This window comes from Pseudophryne corroboree, chromosome 4, assembly GCF_028390025.1.
Source record: "Pseudophryne corroboree isolate aPseCor3 chromosome 4, aPseCor3.hap2, whole genome shotgun sequence".
Classification (NCBI taxonomy): domain Eukaryota; kingdom Metazoa; phylum Chordata; class Amphibia; order Anura; family Myobatrachidae; genus Pseudophryne; species Pseudophryne corroboree.
The window spans coordinates 906139203-906157271 of NC_086447.1; the positions used below are offsets into that span (position 1 = coordinate 906139203).

General features: G+C 45.4%; 1 protein-coding gene across 1 annotated transcript in view; it reads right to left on the reverse strand.

The window, feature by feature from the left end:
- Positions 1 to 6820: 6820 nt before the first annotated feature.
- The window catches only part of LOC134910651 (calpain-13-like), a 162646-nt gene continuing 151397 nt past the window's right edge, over positions 6821 to 18069 (reverse strand). The window contains exon 24 of the mRNA XM_063918938.1: positions 6821 to 7259. The gene's annotated coding sequence lies outside the window, so the exon portion shown is untranslated. The remainder of the gene's footprint in view (positions 7260 to 18069) is intronic.

Genomic DNA, 18069 nt, shown 5'->3' on the forward strand with positions numbered 1-18069 from the left:
TGGCACTGTGGGGCAATGTATATCTGGCACTGTGGGGGCATTTGTGTATCTGGCACTGTGGGGCAATGTATATCTGGCACTGTGGGGGCATTTGTGTATCTGGCACTGTGGGGCAATGTATATCTGGCACTGTGGGGGAATTTGTATATCTGGCACTGTGGGGGCAATGTATATCTGACACTATGGGGGCATTTGTGTATCTGGCGCTGTGAGGCAATGTATATCTGGCACTGGGGGCATTTGTGTATCTGGCACTATGGAGGCATTTGTGTATCTGGCACTGTGGGGCGATGTATATATGGCACTGTGGGGGCATTTGTGTATCTGGCACTGTGGGGGCATTTGTGTAACTGGCACTGTGGGGGCATTTGTGTATCTGGCACTGTGGGGGCATTTGTGTATCTGGCACTCTGGGGCAATGTATATCTGGCACTGTGGGGGTATTTGTGTATCTGGCACTGTGGGGGCATTTGTGTATCTGGCACTGTGGGGTCATATGTGTATCTGGCACTGTGGGGTCATATGTGTATCTGGCACTCTGGGGCAATGTATATCTGGCACTGTGGGGGCATTTGTGTATCTGTCACTGTGGGGGCATTTGTGTATCTGGCACTTTGGGGCAATGTATATCTGGCACTGTGGGGGCTTTTGTGTATCTGTCACTGTGGGGGCATTTGTGTATCTGGCACTTTGGGGCAATGTATATCTGGCACTGTAGGGCAATGTATATCTGGCACTGTGGGGCAACGTGTATCTGGCACTATTGGGGTCATATGTGTATCTGCCACCCCCCCATATGTGTATCACGCCCCCATTTTCATTGGCAATGCCCTATGTGGCATTTGGCCCCACCAATTTTTGGGGGGTGGGCGTGCCTCTGGCGTGTGCACACAGCACCTATAACACATTTTTTCTACTTGCACCACTGCTCTGCGGAGAGAGTCTGTGTGACACTGAGAAGCATGGTTCTCTCTCAGTCTTCTAAGAGGCGATGTTCTCTCTCCGGGCTATTCTCGTTTCTTCTCGTAATGCGCTCCCATTTACCCCATTTACTTTCACAACCAAGTGAAGATTTTCTCCCAGGCATTGTGCAATCTCAACAAAAACAAACCAGATAAAAGAAATAATTCATAGCTCTTTGACTTACATTTATACTGAGTCCAAAGAAGCACTAATTAACGATGCTTACCTACTAATAAGTCTATCATAGTACACATGTGCCACAATGTTCTGATCAGTCGCTACTGAGACGCATACGCCTGTCGCTGATGCCTTGCTGAGAGCATTGCAGGGGACCCCTCCCCTCAGAGGCCCCGCCCACATCCCCGTGATGAATGATTGTGATGATACTTAGCCTGAAAACCTGCCCGGGAAAATTACCTGCACAATGGTGAAAACCGCATCACAATCGATTCAGTGGATTTAGAGGTTATCGCAATCAGACGGACCAACAGAAATTCTCATTTATAAGCTGTACAGAGATAGATGGATGTATAGATAAATACAGGGCCGGTTCCGGGGCTTCTGGAGCCCCGGGCGGCATTAGGGGGCGTGGCTTCGTACAGGGGGCATGGTCATTTACGCCCCCTGTACAGACTGAAATGATGTGTGGTGCGCGATGACGTCATTGCGCACCGCACAGTAAAGGTCCTCTCCACGAAGGGAAACTAGACGCGTACGCGTCTAGTTTCCCTTCCCAGCGGCAGCGGGGGGGCAGCGGCCAGGGGCAGCGGGGGGGGCACACAGCAGCAGCGGATCTTGCCCTGGTACGGCGCCCTCCGGAAGGCGGCGCCCTGGGCAAAAGTCCTGCTTGCTCGTGGCAAGATCCGCTACTGGATAGATAGATAGATAGATAGATAGATAGATAGATAGATAGATAGATAGATAGATAGACGAAGAGTATGATAACAGCGAGACTCACACTGTGACTGCCTGGGCCGCCTCATAGATGTCCTGTGTGCTATCCTTTGTGTCTCCCCCATCCCACATGATGGCTACGGTAAATCACGGCACAACTTCAGGAAACATTTCTGGCAGTGTCTCTGACTTTTGTATATTTGATCACGCACATTCTTCCATTTGGGCAGGCCTCAGCTGAGCCAATAAATCAATCAAATATATCACCAACACACAGATATTCTGCTGTGGTGGACTGAAACATTTGGCAAAGAGAACTGCCGGAGACAAGCGACACAGACAAAGGGGGAAATTCAAATCCTTGTGATCGGAACAATGCGCCGTTCCAGAATGGCACATCGCACCCACCAGCATAGCAAGCTTTCCCCTGGACCCCATAGTGGCAGGAGGGAAAACTTGTGATATCAGCGCTACCGTAACTGATCAAAACTATGGGGTCTATTTACTAAGCCTTGGAGAGTGGTAAAGTGGAGAGAGATAAACTACCAGCCAACCAGCTCCTAACTGTTATTTTTCAAACCCAGCCTGTAACATGGCAGTTGGAAGTGGATTTATTGGTACGTTACCTTTCTGCACTTTATCTCTCTCCAAGGCTTAGTAAGTAGACCCCCTATGTGCACAGACGGGCATAGCAGCACAAAGCATGCAATTTACATGTATACCCAAACTGTATGAGACTGTGCCAGGGGAATAGAAAAGAAACATTAAAATATGATACACAGAATTGTTATTGTGTATTATGCTTCTATAGTCTTAAACTGTCCTTGAAGCTGAGTCTCCCTGAGAAATCCCATTCTGCTTTTCTGAAATGCTCAGAATTCAGTAGAAACGGAGCGATGATACTTTGTATCCAATTTCCAAATACTTTTCATTGAAAAGCTCAGTACAATGTTAGTTCTCATGGAAACCGTGAGCTTCACGTTATTTGTGCACAAAGGCGTCATATAAATGTACACAACTGATATGAACTGCTCTAAGAACAAGAATAATACTTAGCAGAGCTTATTCACGCTATTACTGTAGAGACGTGCTGTTATACTAGGAATATGCCGCATATTGTGATAATATGTCCTGTCCTCATGCTATATATACTTTTTATTTTATAGGCTGTTGGAAGGAGGGGGACAGATACATGTGATATATGACAAGGAATTCAGGAAACATTCATCACTTTGAGATTTGAAGATGCACAAATGAACATGAAAATAACCCACATAGGTCATTAAATAGAAGTTCATATTAAATACACATTTAAACTACACACGTGCGAAGAGAACTTATAAAAAGAAATGTAATATGCAAATACAGTAAGCTGATGTAATATCTTCCAAGTAATGCATTTTCCCTTCCAACATGACCAATTTGTGGATTTGTCAGTAACAGTGTGTGCATGCATTTTTTTCCGTTCTGCACTGTAGTTTAACATTGTCTGCATTTAGCTACTTGACCACTAGATGGTAGTCTTGTATTATAGTTATACTAGCAGCATCTACTATTCCATTACTTTCCGTTCAATACACAGCCTGAAGGTAATTTTAGCCAATATTTTTTATAACTTTGTGCATTAAACAAAGTGTGTCTACATTTACACAATTCATTTATGTTTCATATACACCTTATACACACAGCCTGAAGGTCCTTTAATACAATATTTTTAATAACTTTGTGTATTAAACAAAGTTTGCGTACATTGAGCCATCAAAAAACAAAGGTTTCACTATCTCACTCTCACTCAAAAAAGTCCGTATTTCGGAATATTTGGATATGGGATACTCAACCTGTATCATTTACTTAGGTGCCAGTCTGGTTTTGTGTTATCACATAATGAATATAGTGCACTGAGAAGCCCAGAAACCTTGATTACTGCAGTTAATTTGTAATACATTCATTTAAAAGCCAAAGAGAGCCATCCTGGGTGTCTTTTGATTACAAACAACCACATCTACGTTATTACCTATTCCACAAAGATATGAAATGGCCTGGACTGATTTGTTGGTACCCCTTAGAAAAAAAGAAAAAATCATGGGATTATAATGATAATACAAGATATTTGCTTTCTTGAATTGGCATCACACATGTCTTCAATCTTCTAACCTGTCATTCAATAAAATGGAGAAAATTAGTCTGTTGTCTGGTATCATTGTGTGCACCACACCTGAACATGGACCACAGAAAGCAAAGGAGAGAGTTGTCTGAGGAGGTCCAAAAGAATATTTTAGACAGGCACTTTAAAGGTAAAGACTGTAAACCCATCGCCAAGCAGCTTGATGCCCCTGTGACCACAGTTGCAAATATTATTAAGAAGTTTGTTTGCAGTGGACTGCAGCCAACCTCTCTGGATGCGGGTGCAAGAGGAATAGCAGCCCCATATTAAACAGAAAGATAGTGAGAATGGTAAAAAGAAAGAAATAAGATGAACTTCAAGGTCAGGTGCCCGATCGCACCATCCATCGTTTTTTGAGCAAAAGTTTTTGAACAAACCATAGCAACAGATTTTCTAAAATGCACAATGACAAAATGCTTCCGGGAGAATGTCCTTTTGGGCAGATGAGTGAAAAACTGGAGCTTTCTGGAAACTCCCATTAGCTCTATGTTCATAGATTAGATTGAAAAATTAAGCCATAAAAGAAAAGATACTATACCTAGAATGGATAAAAACAAAGCATTAGACTGTTGCATACTTCCCAACTGTCCCTATTTCAGCATGACAGTCCCGCTATTCGAACACTGTCCCTCCCTTGGGCCCAGGCCCGGCGCTACCCGCTCAGCAAGGTCTGCAAAGCAGGGAGGCTTGTGTGTGTGTGTGTGTGTGTGTGTGTGTGTGTGTGTGTGTGTGTGTGTGTGTGTACAGTGCATCCGGAAAGTATTCACAGCACTTCACTTTTTCCACATTTTGTTATGTAACAACCTTATTCCAAAATGGAATAAATTCATTTTTCCCCTCAAAATTCTACACACAATACACTCAGGATATACTCATTTATATTTACTGGTATGTCTATTGGTGCTCATTACTGCTGTGTATTTTAGATAGTGAAATCAGATGTTCCTGCAGATGTACCCTGATTTATGTGAAACCTGTGTGCACCCTTCCATTGAATGTATTACAATGGATTACAAAGAAAGAATACAAATTAATAAAGTGAATGTCAGGGGAGAAAAATAATAAAAGATTGGCACTTTGGGAATCAAACCCAGGACTCTCAGCGTGGGAGGCGGAAGCCTGCACCGCTTGCCCACATCACTGCATGGAAGATACACAAGTTCATGTGTAAACGTCTTTCCATTGGTGTTTGTTTATGCCGTTAGGGGACTCGGACGCTCATTTTGGAAAACACTGTATTTTCCACCGCCTCGCCCTAATCCCATCCCACTTCCCCTTCCCCCCCTGGGAGCCTGCACAATTCATGCCGTAAATAGGGAGGAAGGTCAGGTTAAAATAAATGTACAACACAATAATAGTATACTGTATATGAAAATCACATAGATAACTGCAGTCACTTTGATAGGTGTGTAAATGGTACAGTAGCAGTGATCCCTTCTCATAAAGTGCAACACAGATTCTCTATCACCGATGATCTACAGTACTGTGTTACGCTAACAGTTAATTGCATCAGGATATACTCATTTATAATTACTGGTATGTTTAACGGGTGCCCATTACCGCTGTGTATTTTAGATAGTTGAATCAGACGCTCTTGCAGATGTACCCTGATTTATGTGAAACCTGTGTGCACCCTTCCACTGAATGTATTACAATTGATTACAAAGGAATAAAAAATAATAATAAAGTGAATGTCAGGGGAGAAAAATAATAAAAGACTGGCACTTTGGGAATCGAACCCGGGACTCTCAGTATGGGAGGTGGAAGCCTTCACCGCTTGCCCACATCACTGCATGGAAGATATACAAGTTCATGTGTAAAAGTAATGCAAGCAGCGATTCCTTCCCATTGATGTTCGTTTATGTCGTTAGGGGACTCGGACGCTCATATAGCAAAACACAGTATTTAGTGCACTTTACATACTTTAAAGTCAATGAGTTACATTATTCCTTTCATGCCTGTCTGTGATTAAACTCAGCAACCTAAGCTATCGCCTAGGCATGACTAAACCTCTGTCTAGGCGCAGAAACAGCCAGTATAACGGAGGACCCATCTGTATTTCGCAAAGGCTGTTAATACTTATGTACATGTGATTTTTTTTATTTTTAATAAATTTGCTAAAATCGCAAAAAAAATGAATTTATTCCATTTTGGAATAAGGCTGTAACACATCAAAATGTGGAAAAAGTGAAGCGCCGTGAATACTTTCCGGATGCACTGTATGTATGTATATATATATATATATATATAGATAGAGAGAGAGAGAGAGAAGTGTGTGTGTGTGTGTGTGTGTGTGTGTGTGTGTGTGTGTGTGTGTGTGTGTGTGTGTGTTTGTTGGTTTTAATATTATCCCAGTCTGCACTTCTATCCCTCTTGCAGTACAATTATTATGTTATAAATCATGACATCATTCTGCATACAATTCATTCTATTTGTTGCTACTGTAGTGTATACAGTGTGCTACTTATTGGACTGCATTGGAGGATACCTCCACCTTCAGACGTTTTTATCTTCCAAACAGACAGGTATCTTTCTCTGCTCCTGCAGAGGGCGCTGTGATAGCTGCATTCGGTATACTAGATGCGATGGTGGATCTGGGGATGTGTCTCAGTGCAAGAAAATAAACTTCCTGGAATATAAAATTACTAGAGGTGGCGTTCCGCTTTAAAGTTATGCCCGGAGGTCTTGTCTAGCGTAGGAGAGCTGTTCCGTCTGTCAGCTTAGAGTTAGTAATGTTCCTCAATATTGTCTGATTTAATACTGTACATCGTTGTATACTCCCGGACACACAGACCACCGTTATTCATATTTTATTTTTTATTTCTATTAAATACATTTCAAAACTGAAAAAAAAGTCAAACTTTCACCTGATATTTAAGTTACTGTCTTGAACTTTTACATAAGTCGCCTAACACGTTATCTACAAGAGAGGCACAAGAATAAAAGTTATCCACGCCGTGTAAAAGACAATGGTCACACAATGAGAAATGTTATTCTCCTGCAATGTCGTCATGCGGAGGCTGAGATCTCAAACACAGCCTGTTCCCACCTAACTACAACCTTTCTAAAATAAACGTCAAAATGTCACTTATTACAAACAGTACATTTCAAGCGGTTTAAAAATAATCTGCAGAATACAGAACATGCAGCAATTTCCTCCTCGCAACGCTCTGCGTGCTGTATATTGACCTCGTCTGTCTCGTGTTCCCAGGCCTCAGCCCATTCTCCCATCACGTACCTAAAATGCAAATGTACATTAGGTGCATAAAATTCTGACATGAACAAAAGTAAAGATACATATGTATGAAGATGTTTCCATTGCAATCTGCCTCGTGACATGGAGGCCAAACATGCAATCACATGGAATCGATCCATCTCTTGGGAGTGTCCTGGAAGTGTTATGGGCATCAGGATTTACAAGAGGGGGATTCTGTATGGGATCCGGTCTGAAGATCGACAGTGTCTAGGTCGACAATGTTTAGGTCGACCACTATAGGTCAACAGTCACTAGGTCGACATGGATGGAAGGTCGACAGGGTTTCTAGGTCGACATGTGCTAGGTCGACAGGTCTAAAGGTCGACATGAGTTTTTCACTTTTTTTGGGGGGGGGGTTTTTTCATACTTAACGATCCACGTGGACTACGATTGGAACGGTAAAGTGTGCCGAGCAAAGCGGTAGCGGAGCGAAGGCACCATGCCCGAAGCATGGCGAGTGAAGCGAGCCATGCGAGGGGACGCGGTGCACTAATTTGGGATCCCGGTCACTCTACGAAGAAAACGACACAAAAAAAAAAAAAATCCTCATGTCGACCTTTAGACCTGTCGACCTAGCACATGTCGACCTAGAAACCCTGTCGACCTTCCATCCATGTCGACCTAGTGACTGTCGACCTATAGTGGTCGACCTAAACATTGTCGACCTAGACACTGTCGATTTGATGAACCACACCCATTCTGTATATGTGTATGGGGAAGGAGGAGCCAAAATAATGTCACTGAAAGTATTGTGCCGTACCCTCTGCCTGAGAATAGGGATGGGACATCGAAAGAAAATATTGGAACACAGATGGGTTCTGATGTTAAACAATATTTCTAGTTGTTTTAAGTAAACCAGCTACGTACTGTAACAAGAATTTAGGGTTAGGTTGCAGTTAGGGTTAAGCTGCAGTTAGGGTTAGGTTGCAGTTAGGGTTAGGTTGCAGTTAGGGTTAGGTTGCAGTTAGGGTTAAGCTGCAGTTAGGGTTAGGTTGCAGTTAGGGTTAGGCTGCAGTTAGGGTTAGGCTGCAGTTAGGGTTAGGCTGCAGTTAGGGTTAGGTTGCAGTTAGGGTTAGGTTGCAGTTAGGGTTAAGCTGCAGTTAGGGTTAGGTTGCAGTTAGGGTTAAGCTGCAGTTAGGGTTAGGTTGCAGTTAGGGTTAGGCTGCAGTTAGGGTTAGGCTGCAGTTAGGGTTAGGTTGCAGTTAGGGTTAAGCTGCAGTTAGGGTTAGGTTGCAGTTAGGGTTAAGCTGCAGTTAGGGTTAGGTTGCAGTTAGGGTTAAGCTGCAGTTAGGGTTAGGTTGCAGTTAGGGTTAAGCTGCAGTTAGGGTTAGGTTGCAGTTAGGGTTAAGTTGCAGTTAGGGTTAGGTTGCAGGGTTAGGTTGCAGTTAGGGTTAGGCTGCAGTTAGGGTTAGGTTGCAGTTAGGGTTAGGTTGCAGTTAGGGTTAGGTTGCAGTTAGGGTTAAGCTGCAGTTAGGGTTAAGCTGCAGTTAGGGTTAGGTTGCAGTTAGGGTTAAGCTGCAGTTAGGGTTAGGTTGCAGTTAGGGTTAAGTTGCAGTTAGGGTTAGGTTGCAGTTAGGGTTAAGCTGCAGTTAGGGTTAGGTTGCAGTTAGGGTTAGGCTGCAGTTAGGGTTAGGCTGCAGTTAGGGTTAGGTTGCAGTTAGGGTTAGGTTGCAGTTAGGGTTAAGTTGCAGTTAGGGTTAAGCTGCAGTTAGGGTTAGGTTGCAGTTAGGGTTAAGCTGCAGTTAGGGTTAAGCTGCAGTTAGGGTTAGGTTGCAGTTAGGGTTAAGCTGCAGTTAGGGTTAGGTTGCAGTTAGGGTTAAGTTGCAGTTAGGGTTAGGTTGCAGTTAGGGTTAAGCTGCCGTTAGGGTTAGGTTGCAGTTAGGGTTAGGCTGCAGTTAGGGTTAGGCTGCAGTTAGGGTTAGGTTGCAGTTAGGGTTAGGTTGCAGTTAGGGTTAGGTTGCAGTTAGGGTTAAGCTGCAGTTAGGGTTAGGTTGCAGTTAGGGTTAAGCTGCAGTTAGGGTTAGGTTGCAGTTAGGGTTAAGCTGCAGTTAGGGTTAGGTTGCAGTTAGGGTTAAGCTGCAGTTAGGGTTAAGCTGCAGTATATTTATACACTTCGCCTATGAGCTATCAGTAACAGTGAGATTTGTAGGCACCTTGACAATAATCTATTACTTAAATCCCCCTGCATCTAAACACACATTGCTCAGCATACAGGGGACTTGAATGAACAACCTCATACATCGCAGTCACACACTTAAACATTTGAGCTGCTTGTTCCTGTGTTGCAAACCTAGTAAATTCTAGCTATACGAAGCTACTTGTAGTAAATATCAGTTTACACCATTGCAGTCCACACGTGTCTGTGTGTGGTGTGACGGCACACTACATAGATTTTGCTGGAGCTATCAGGGTGAGTTTAATAGTGGTTTACCTTGGAGCAGTAGCCTTTACATTCTTTGCATTCAATGCTACTGTTGCGTCAGTCGGGGCACCTACAGTATTATTATTTTCCTAGATGAGGGTCTGACAAGTCTTAATCAGATCAAATTGTCTACGTTGCTAATCGCCTTACTCTACTTCTTATTCCATTCCGTAAAGAGTCAAACGTGAACTTCGGAAAAGCCTCAGTTTGACGAGGGAGAACGTCAAGGCGCAAAATAAAGTAGTCATAACTTAAGATTGGAAAAAACACCTTTACAGTGGGTGAATTAAATCTACCTATGCATTACAGGAACGGATTTAGCAAGGATTCTTCATGCGTGGATATATGAGAGAACGCTTGGGAGCGATTTGTCCTTATACAAACCATGGAATGTGGGTGTGAATCTAACCCTGCCAAGTAAATTCAAATTTAATTTTGATGAATTCCATTTGAAGGGCCTGTGATTCATTCTGATTTATTCTAAGTCCTGAAATTGCGAAGAACATCTTCAGTAAGGAGAGTCAATTTGGCAGGGATGAAGGAAAAAAGTGTCTAATGCGTTTGTCCCAGAAATTCCACCGTCATCATATACACTATTACATAGCTAATGTAACTATAGGTAGGGACAATGGACGCCCCAGCCTTAGCTAAAGGTTGATTTTCATCAATTTCATTTTGATTACAAATCAATGAAAATCGATCTAAATCAATGTTGGGTTTCAGGGTGGCTAAAACACATAATGTGTCCGCATACACCTAGCCTTAATACGCCACACAGCGGGAGAAGTCTGGCACGAGTGAGCTGACAGGTCTTGTGCAAATTCGCTACCACTGGGCGTCTTTTTTTGCCGGAAATGCATCTTAGTCGCATATCAAATTAATCAGCACAGTCTCCTGGTGCATCCTAGTCACATTGCACTGCGACTAAGAAGCAATTTCTGCAAAAAAAGATGCAAAAAAGACGCCCAACGCTAGCAAAGTCTCACAGGACTTGGTGTGCCAAGAGGGGCGCCTGCAGCAAAGATGTATGAGTACATATCAGTATACTAACATTTAAAATTAATATAAAAAAACATGTTACTAAGGGAGATATTCATCTGGCTGCAAAATCCTAATATTGGGCTTTTATCGCATCGTGTGAAAAAGCCACTATTCAATTGTCCGTGAAAATTATAATTCTCCATAGGTTTTAATGCAACTTTTTTGGACCACCTCTGAGCAGGTGAAAAGTTGTGGAAAATCCCTATTTTAAAGTAAAAATATTGGGGTTTGGCTTGGAACCCCTTAATGACTAATTAGGCACATTTTTTATTTGCCTAAATGATGGAAATTGGGGTGCAAGGTATGGGACAGGTATTTTGGGGTGCAAGATAATTGGAACAAGTGTTTTTAGGCTTGCAGGTGGGAGTTGTTGTTTTTTTGCCCATTTTTTTTAAAGTGGCTTAACATGACCCAAATATATATTTATACCCCATTTTTTGTACCCCTAATTTAAATAGAGCATTTATTTTACCCAAAATCACTTGCTTTCTATCTTGTTTCTCACTTTTTTTAGAAAAATGCATTTAATAGCCATTTGCCACAATTTAAGCACCCCAATACTGATACACTTCTATACTGTTGCCTATATTAGCTGGCTTTTTTGGGGCGTACGGGCAGATTTCCCCATTTTCAACAACACTTGTGGATTTGAATGCGAGAATTATTGGGGGTAATTCCAAGTTGATCGCAGCAGGAATTTTGTTAGCAGTTGGGCAAAACCATGTGCACTGCAGGGGAGGCAGATATAACATGTGCAGAGAGAGTTAGATTTGGGTGGGTTATTTTGTTTCTGTGCAGGGTAAATACTGGCTGCTTTATTTTTACACTGCAAATTAGATTGCAGATTGAACACACCCCACCCAAATCTAAATCTCTCTGCACATGTTATATCTGCCTCCCCTGCAGTGCACATGGGCCCTCATTCCGAGTTGATCGGTCGGTATTTTTCATCGCATCGCAATGAAAATCCGCTTAGTACGCATGCGCAATATTCGCACTGCGACTGCGCCAAGTAATTTAACAATGAAGATAGTATTTTTACTCACGGCTTTTTCATCGCTCCGGCGATCGTAATGTGATTGACAGGAAATGGGTGTTACTGGGCGGAAACACGGCGTTTTATGGGCGTGTGGTTGAAAACGCTACCGTTTCCGGAAAAAACGCAGGAGTGGCTGGAGAAACGGAGGAGTGTCTGGGCGAACGCTGGGTGTGTTTGTGACGTCAAACCAGGAACGACAAGCACTGAACTGATCGCACAGGCAGAGTAAGGTTGAAGTTACTCAGAAACTGCTAAGTAGTTTGTAATCGCAATATTGCGAATACATCGGTCGCAATTTTAAGAAGCTAAGATACACTCCCAGTAGGCGTAGGCTTAGCGTGTATAACTCTGCTAAATTCGCCTTGCGACCGATCAACTCGGAATGAGGGCCATGGTTTTGCCCAACTGCTAACAAAATTCCTGCTGCGATCAACTTGGAATTACCCCCTTTGTGCGAATTCCATTTTCTCTGACGTCCTAGTGGATGCTGGGAACTCCGTAAGGACCATGGGGAATAGCGGCTCCGCAGGAGACTGGGCACATCTAAAGAAAGCTTTAGGACTATCTGGTGTGCACTGGCTCCTCCCCCTATGACCCTCCTCCAAGCCTCAGTTAGATTTTTGTGCCCGACCGAGCAGGGTGCAATCTAGGAGCTCTCCTGAGCTTCTTAGAAAAAGTTAGTTTTAGGTTTTTTATTTTCAGTGAGACCTGCTGGCAACAGGCTCACTGCATCGAGGGACTAAGGGGAGAAGAAGCGAACCTGCCTGCTTGCAGCCAGCTTGGGCTTCTTAGGCTACTGGACACCATTAGCTCCAGAGGGACCGAACACAGGCCCAGCCTCGGAGTCCGGTCCCAGAGCCACGCCGCCGGCCCCCTTACAGAGCCAGAAGCAAGAAGAGGTCCGGAAAATCGGCGGCAGAAGACATCAGTCTTCACCAAGGTAGCGCACAGCACTGCAGCTGTGCGCCATTGCTCCTCATGCACACCACACACTCCGGTCACTGAGGGTGCAGGGCGCTGGCGGGGGGCGCCCTGAGCAGCAATATAAACACCTTGGCTGGCAAAAATACATCACATATAACCCCCAGGGCTATATGGATGTATATTAACCCCTGCCAGATTCCATAAAAATGCGGGAGAAAAGTCCGCGAAAAAGGGGCGGAGCCTATCTCCTCAGCACACTGGCGCCATTTTTCCCTCACAGCTCCGTTGGAGGGAAGCTCCCTGGCTCTCCCCTGCAGTTAATACACTACAGAAAGGGTTAAAAAGAGAGGGTGGGGGGCACAATTTAGGCGCAGTATACAACATATAGGCAGCTATAAGGGAAAACACTTTTTTATAGGTGCTATCCCTGTGATATATAGCGCCCTGGTGTGTGCTGGCATACTCTCCCTCTGTCTCCCCAAAGGGCTTTGTGGGGTCCTGTCCTCTATCAGAGCATTCCCTGTGTGTGTGCTGTGTGTCGGTACGGCTGTGTCGACAGGTATGTGGAGGATAATGAGGTGGAGGCGGAGCGAATGCCTGTAAATATGTTGTCACCCCCTGCGGGGTCGACACCGGAGTGGTTGAACTTATGGAAGGATCAACGTGAAAGTGTCAACTCCTTACATAAAAGGCAGACGACACGGAACAGCCGGCTACTCAGCTTGTGCCTGTTCCAGCGTCTCAAATGTCATGGGGGGCTCTAAAATCGCCCGCTACCTCAGATTACAGACACAGATGTCGACACGGATACTGACTCCAGTGTCGACATCGATGAGACTGGTGTACCCTCCAAATAGGTCCACCCGTTACAGGATTGAGACAATGAAAAATGTATTACACATTTATGATTATACCACATAAAAGGGTATTGTGTTTGGTGAGAGAAAACTATTAGTAGTTTTTCCTGCATCTGAGAAATTAAATGAGGTGTGTGAGGAAGAGTGGTCTTCCCCTGGTAAGAAATTGATATTTTCTACAACGGTTATTGGCAGCGTACCCTTTCCCGCCAGAGGATAGGTCACGCGGGGAAACACCCCATAGGGTAGATACAGCGCTTACACGCTTATCAGAAAAGGTGGCACTACCGTCTTCGGGTACGGCCGCCCTGAAGGAACCTGCTGATAGAAAGCAGGAGGTTACCCTATAAGATATGGTCACACACTAGGGCATTATATTGCGACCAGCCGTTGCTTCGGCATGGATGGGCAGTGCTCCCGCTGCGTGGTCAGATTCCCTGTCGGAAAATAACTATGGATAGGGACAATATTTTGCTGAAAATAGAGCATATAAAAGACGTGGTCTTATACATGCGTGATGCACAGAGGGATATTTGCCGGCTGGCATCAAAAATAAGCGCTAGGTCCATTGCCGCCAGACGGGGCTTATGGACTTGGCAATGGTCAGGCGATGCCGACTCGAATCGGCACATGGAAGTTGCCCTATAAGGGGGTAAAACTGTTTGGGGATAGTTTTTCAGACCTCGTTTCCACAGCTACTGCTGGGAAATTAATTTTTTTGCCACAGGCTACCCCACAACAAAAGAAAGCACCGTATCATCAAGTACAGTCCTTTCGGCCCCAGAAAAACAAGTGGGCTAGAGGCTCATCCTTTCTGCCGAGAGGCAAAGGTAGAGGGAAAAAGCTGCAACACACAGCTAGTTCCCAAGAGCAGAAGTCCTCCCTGCGTCCGGTAGGTCCACAGCATGGTGCTGGGGCTGCTCAGGCGGACCCGGGTACGGTGGGGGCCCGTCTCAGATATTTCAGCGGACAGTGGGCTCTCTCACATAGATCCCTGGGTCCTTCAAGTAGTATCTCAGGGGTACAGGCTGGAGTTCGAGACGTTCTTCCCCCCGCCGTTTCCTAAAATCTGCCTTACCGGCACCTCCCTCTGCCAGGGAGACGGTGTTGGTGGATATTCAACACTATAATCACAACAAGTGATTGTCAAGGTGCCCCTCCTTCAGCAAGGAAGGGGTTACTATTCCACAGTGGTTGTGGTACCGCAACGGTTCGGTGAGACCCATCTTGAAATTAAAATACTTGAACTTTTATATCAGAAGATTCAAGTTCAAGATGGAATCGCTCAGGGCGCTTATTACGAGCCTGGACGAGGGGCATTACAGGGTCTCCCTGGACATCAAGGATGCGTACCTGCATGTCCCCATTCCCCCCCCCCCCCCTCACCAGGAGTACCTCAGATATGTGGTACAGGACTGTCACTATCAGTTCCAGACGCGGCCGTTGGAGTTGTCCACGGCACCGAAGGTCTTTACCTAGGTAATGGCCGAAGTGATGATACTCCTTCACAAGAAGGAAGTTTTTATTATCCCGTACTTGGACGATCTTCTGATAAAGGCGAGGTCCAAAGAACAGTTGGTAGTGGGGGTAGCACTCTCTCGGGAAGTGCTACAACAGCACGACTGGATTCTCAATATTCCAAAGTCACAGCTGGTCCCGACGACACGTCTTCTGTTCCTGGGAATGTTTCTGAACGCAGACCAGAAAAGAGTGTTTCTTCCAGTGGAAAAAGCCGAGGAGTTGTCATCTCTAGTCAGAGACATCCTAAAACCAGGATAGGTGTCAGTACATCAATGCACACGAGTCCTGGGAAAAATGGTAGCTTCGTACGAAGCATAATTCCATTCGGAAGACTCCACGCAAGGACGTTCCAGTGGGACCTGTGGGACTAATGGTCCGGGTCCCATGTACAGATACAACAGCGGATAACCCTGTCAGCAAGAAACAGGGTGTCGCTGCTGTGGTGGCTGCAGAGGGCTCATCTACTAGTGGGCCGCAGATTCGGAATACAGGACTGGGTCCTGGTGACCACGGATGCCAGCCTTCGGGGCTGGGGTGCAGTCACACAGGGAAGAAATTTCCAAGGAGATTTCGTTTCACATAAATATTCTGCAGCTAAGGGCCATTTACAATGCCCTAAGACAAGCAAGGCCCCTGATTCAGAACCAGCCGGTACTGATCCAATCAGACGACATCACGGCGGTCGCCCATGTACACAGACAGGGCGGCACAAGAAGCAGGATGGCGATGGCAGAAGCCACAAGGATTCTCCGATGGGCGACCTACACCAAGGAGAATGGGGACTTCATCCAGAAGTTTTCCAAATGCGGGTAAACCGTTGGGAATGACCACGGGTGGACATGATGGCGTCCCGCCTCAACAAGAAGTTGAAAAGATATTGCGCCAGGTCAAGGGACCCTCAGGCGATCGCTGGGGACGCTCTAGTGACACCGTGGGTGTACCAGTCGGTTTATGTGTCTCCTCCTCTGCCTCTCATACCCAAGGTACTGAGAATAATAAGAAGGCGAGGAGTGAAAACCATACTCGGGGTTCCGGATTGGCCATGAAGAGCTTGGTACCCGGAACTTCAAGAGATGCTGGCAGAGGACCCTTGGCCTCTGCCGCTCAGACAAGACCTGCTGCAGCAGGGACCCTGTCTGTTCCAAGACTTACCGCGGCTGCGTTTGACGGCATGGCGGTAGAACACCGGATCCTAAAGGAAAAGGGTATTCCGAAGGAAGTCATCCCTACCCTGATCATAGCCAGGAAGGATGTCACCGCAAGACATTATCGCCGCGTTTGGCGAAAATTTGTTGCTTGGTGGGAGGCCATGAAGGCCCCGACGGAGGAATTTCAACTATGTCGATTCCTGCACTTCCTGCAAGCAGGGGTGACGTTTGGGCCTCAAATTGGGGTCCATCAAGGTCCAGATTTCGGCTCTGTCGATTTTCTTCCAGAAAAAACTGGCTTCACTGCCTGAAGTTCAGACTTTGGTTAAAGGAGTACTACATATTCAGCCTCCTTTTGTGCCTCCTGTGGCACTTTTTGGATCTCAACGTGGTGTTGGATTTCCTAATGTCACATTGGTTGAGCCACTTAAAACCATGGAGCTAAAGTATCTCGCGTGGAAAGTGGTCATGCTGTTGGCCTTGGCCTTGGCCAGGCGTGTGTCAGAATTGGCGGCTTTGTCATGTAAAAGGCCTTATCTGATTTTCTGTATGGATAGGGCAGAGTTGAGGACTCGTCCTCAGTTTCTCCCGAAGGTGGTCTCAGGTTTTCACTTGAACCAACCTTTTGTGGTGCCTGCGGCTACTGGGGACTTGGAGGATTCCAAGTTGCTGGACGTAGTCAGAGCCCTGTAAATTTTATTTTTCCAGGACGGCTGGAGTCAGGAAGACTGACTCGCTGTTTATCCTGATGGCACCCAACAAGCTGGGTGCTCCTGCTTCTAGGCAGTCTATTGCGCGCTGGTTTTGTAGCACTATTCAGCTGGCGCATTCTGCGGTAGGATTACCGCAGCCTAAATCAATAAAAGCCCATTCCACAAGGACGGTGGGCTCATCTTGGGCGGCTGCCCGAGGGGTCTCGGCTTTACAACTTTGCCGAGCAGCTACTTGGTCAGGGGCAAACACGTTTGCAAAATTCTACGATTTGATACCCTGGCTGAGGAGGACCTGGAGTTCTCTCATTCGGTGCTGCAGAGTCATCCGCACTCTCCCGCCCGTTTGGGAGCTTTGGTATAATCCCCATGGTCCTTACGGAGTTCCCAGCATCCACTAGGACGTCAGAGAAAATAAGAATTTACTTACCGATAATTCTATTTCTCATAGTCCGTAGTGGATGCTGGGCGCCCATCCCAAGTGCGGATTGTCTGCAATACTTGTACATAGTTATTGTTAACTAATCGGGTTCTTGTTGTGAGCCATCTATTCAGAGGCTCCTCTGTTATCATGCTGTTAACTGGGTTTCATATCAAAAGTTGTACAGTGTGATTGGTGTGGCTGGTATGAGTCTTACCCGGGATTCAAAATCCTTCCTTATTGTGTACGCTCGTCCGGGCACAGTATCCTAACTGAGGCTTGGAGGAGGGTCATAGGGGGAGGAGCCAGTGCACACCAGATAGTCCTAAAGCTTTCTTTAGATGTGCCCAGTCTCCTGCGGAGCCGCTATTCCCCATGGTCCTTACGGAGTTCCCAGCATCCACTACGGACTACGAGAAATAGAATTATCGGTAAGTAAATTCTTATTTTTGCACATTTGCAATTGGATAGGTAAAAAAAATGGGGGAAAAATGGGAGTGTGCATACTGTGGAAAAGCCGCATTTTCACGTGATATGCGCAAAAGGTTTACTTGCGATAAATGAACACATATTCGTGGCTAATTGACTATCCCCCTAAGTGTGTGAAACCTAACATCGATTTAGATCAATCTGACATCGATGAAAAATAAACCTGTAGAAAATAAACCTCACAGACCTGTAGTTAGTGAAGGCTTTCTGTCCAGCTCCG